Below are 4,130 nucleotides of genomic sequence, written 5' to 3' on the forward strand. Positions count from 1 at the left end.
TACTTCCCAGGTTCCAGTGTATTCCACACCAGTAGCTCTCAGATGTTAGCTTGTAGACTGCTGTTGGTCCATGATGAAGCTCTCAAGGGTCTCCAGTGTGTGTGGGGGTCCCTCTCAGCTTTCAAGTCTCTTTTCAGTCTCGACAGAAATATTGTACATGAATAGATTGTAGAGATAATTATCTGTCCTAGTCCATCTGGGCTGCTATAACAAAATACCATAGACCAGATGGCTTAACCAACAAACATTTATAACTCATGGTTCTGGAGCCTGGGAAGTCCAAGATCAAGGCCCCTGCAGATTTGGTGTCTGGAGAAGGCTGGTTTCCTGGTTCACAGATGGCTATCTCTTTGTTGTGTTCCCACATGGTAGAAGTAGCAAGGGAGCTCTCTGGGCTCTTTCATGAGGGCGCTAATCTCATTCAAGAGGGTTTCACCCTCATGACCTAATCACCTCCCAAGGCTCCACCTCCAAATACCATCTCATTTGGGGATAGGATTTCAACATATGAAATTTGGGAGGACATAAGCATTCAGTCACTACATTACCTGAGGCATGAACTTGGTGCATGAATTCACAGAGGCCAGATCTCAGCTAATACTGAGGTGGCTCACCTCCAGCTTCATAAAGCAAAGTCAACTTGGTTTCAATAAGTTTCAAGCTACTTGCTCTATAGAGGCTTGAAACTGTGCCACACATTGTACACTGGGAATGGATTTAAGTGGAAAAAATGATCCCATTCACAACCATAGTAAGATAAGATCCTTAATATTTCCTATATATATTTATACCACAATTTTTTTTTAAATTTTATTTTATTATATTGTGTTAATCACCATACAGTACATCCCCAGATTCCGATGTAAAGTTTGATGCTTCATTAGTTGCGTATAACACCCAGTGCACCATGCAATACGTGCCCTCCCTACTACCCATCACCAGGCTATCCCCTTCCCCCACCCCCTCCCCTCTGAAGTCCTCAGTTTGCCTCTCACAGTCCATAGTCTCTCATGTTTCATTCCCCCCTCTGATTACCCCCCTTTTCTTTATCCCTTTCTTCCCCTACCGATCCTCCTAGTTCTTATGTTCCATAGATGAGAGAAATCATATGATAATTGTCTTTCTCTGCTTGACTTATTTCACTTAGCATTATCTCCTCCAGTGCCGTCCATGTTGCAGCAAATGTTGAGAATTCGTTCTTTCTGATAGCTGAGTAATATTCCATTGTATATATGGACCACAGCTTCTTAATCCAGTCATCTGTTGAAGGGCATCTCGGCTCCTTCCATGATTTGGCTATTGTGGACAATGCAGCTATGAACATTGGGGTGCATATGGCCCTTCTCTTTACTACGTCTGTATCTTTGGGGTAAACACCCAGTAGTGCAATGGCTGGGTCATAGGGTAGTTCAATTTTTAACTTTTTAAGGGACCTCCACACTGTTTTCCAGAGTGGCTGTACCAACTTGCATTCCCACCAACAATGTAGGAGGGATCCCCTTTCTCCACATCCTCTCCAACAATTGTTGTTTCTTGCCTTGTCTATCTTTGCCATTCTAACTGGCGTAAGGTGGTATCTCAGTGTGGTTTTGATTTGAATTTCCCTGATGGCTAATGATTTTGAACATTTTTTCATGTGTCTGTTAGCCATTTGTATGTCTTCATTGGAAAAGTGTCTGTTCATATCTTCTGCCCATTTTATGATTTGTTTATTTGTTTCTCGTGTATTGAGTTTGAGAAGTTCTTTGTAGATCTTGGATACCAGTCCTTTATCTGTGGTGTCCTTTGCAAATATATTCTCCCATTCCGTGGGCTGTCTCTTAGTTTTTTTGACTGTTTCCTTGGCTGTGCAGAAGCTCTTTATCCTGATAAAGTCCCATAAGTTCATTTTATCTTTTATTTCTCTTGCCTTTGGAGATGTGTCGTGAAAAAGGTTGCTCTGGCCGATGTCATAGAAGTTGTTGCCTATGTTCTCCTCTAGAATTTTGATGGATTCCTGTCTCACATTGAGGTCTTTCATCCATTTGGAGTTTATTTTTGTGTATGGTGTGAGAGAGTGGTCAAGTTTCATTCTTTTGCATGTAGCTGTCCAATTTTCCCAGCACCATTTATTGAAGAGACTGTCTTTTTTCCACCGGATGTTTTTTCCTGCTTTATCAAAGATTAGTTGCCCNTGAAGGGGCTCAGTGGGAGGTGGGCAGAGGTAAAGAGCAGATCCAAGGAGAAGGAAGCACGATGGAGCCAGTAGGTTTGGGAAGGGAAGTGGGAGAAGGAACTGGAGATGTCACCAGGGTGCTGATAGGTGTACCCAAGTCTACTGATGATATATTGTAACAGCAATCAGGGGCCTGTTGGGGCAATTAGTGTGGAGGTAAAGCTGCTGAACTCTGGCAAGTTCTATTTTCTATGTCTTACAGAGTCTCTCCCCTGGCGCATGTAGCTGGACACGTCCTGGCATGGAGTGGTCATTCCTGAACGAGTGGTCATTCCTAGACACTGTTGCATAACATAGTACAGAGTCTGTTGCCTCAGATTACCTGAGAAGCCTGTTAAAATCCCTGGGCCTCTTTCTGGAGATTCTAGTCTGGGTCAGCTAGTCTGGGATGGGACCCCGAGGGCTGCATTTCTCTGTTTTTCTAGATCTTTCTGAGAGTTTCCCCAGGAACTGCCTCATAGAATAGGGACGTGCTCAGGCCTCCAAGTCACGAGGCTGCCCCCTTGTGGGTTTGCCACGTGGATACATCTGACCAGAGGCTTTTGCTGGTACCTCCACTCTGGCCAGAAGGAAGGATACTTGGCTGCATCCTGCTCCATCACCATGGGCACCGAAGATTTTCCAGGCGGCCAGGGCACAGTAAAGAAAAGGCTACACCTGTGAAGAACATTTTACTGAAGGTGCAGGATCTCTGACAGAGGATGACACCACAGAGACCACCTTAAAGGGTGGCACAGGCCCCAAATTCCCCTAGGAGCTCTTGCCAGGACAGGGGCTTCCTGTCTCAACTCGGACAAAAACATCTCACACCCCACGTCCCTGAGACAGAGGCCTTTTCATGCCTCAGGGTCAGAGCCGAAGCGGCTGTGAAGAGCTAGAAGGAGAAGGTGTTCCCCTCATCTGTGTCTGGTCCTGTGTGCTCAGCCATCTACAATCAGTCTTTACAGTTCGTAAAGAAGGATGAGTGACTAACACAGGCAACTCTCCAAAGACAGCCTGCAATGCACAGACCATCAACAGCTAAGAGTTTCAAAAGGCATCATTAGAATTTTAAAAACGTATCTGAACACATGACCAGAAATTTAATAAATGATCAGAACCTCAGGCCAAAAATGCATACTCTAGAATTGAAATAGGGTTGTAGTAAATGACCTAGAAAGTTCGCAGCCTGGGTAGCTGGGCTTTGAAAAGCCCCTTGAGGGAGTGTACTGTAAGCCCTGAAGGTTTTTTTTTTTCTTCTGTTTTTTGTGCAAGGGCCTGACTTAAGGTTGGATCGCCTTGGCATCCATTTCAAAGAAACATCCACTTCAGATAAATGCACTGCCAGCCACAGGACCAGATAAAGAGACAGGCCACTTCCCCCAGTGGAGGCTTCTTTGTTTTAGATATCTTGGTTGATTTTGACCAACGGGCCATTTGGGTCACTTGCCTTTTCTCTTCCCTTGCTTTAAATTCCTGCTCTTATGTTTTAAATTCACCAACCAAGAGTGAGCCCACTGAAGCCCTAAGCCCCCTCCCTCTATCCCAATAAAACCAGGACCCCAGGCCTGTGCTTCTCTCTCTTTCACTTTGCCTGCTGCCTTGCCACAGGCCCCAGGTGTGCTGTGTGATTTCCGGGTCTTGCATACAGTAATGAACCTTTGTTTTTTTAGTGTCTCCTGATGGTTGTTGCTGAAGGGTGTCTTGCAATCATAATAAGGACCACAAAGGTTGATCCAGTCATAACATTGGTTTGGAAAGGGGAGATGTCTGTGGGAAGCTCACTGGGGCCCAGGTGAGTGCCCCAGACATTTCTAGTTGATAGCATCGTGAATGATGGGCTGAGACCAGCACCAAAGAGACAGGCTTGGGAAAGTATGTTTCTGTCTCAAGGAACAATCTGCAAGAAGCTCTCTGAAACTGGATGTGATTGAGG

This window comes from Ailuropoda melanoleuca, chromosome 7, assembly GCF_002007445.2.
Source record: "Ailuropoda melanoleuca isolate Jingjing chromosome 7, ASM200744v2, whole genome shotgun sequence".
Classification (NCBI taxonomy): Eukaryota; Metazoa; Chordata; class Mammalia; order Carnivora; family Ursidae; genus Ailuropoda; species Ailuropoda melanoleuca.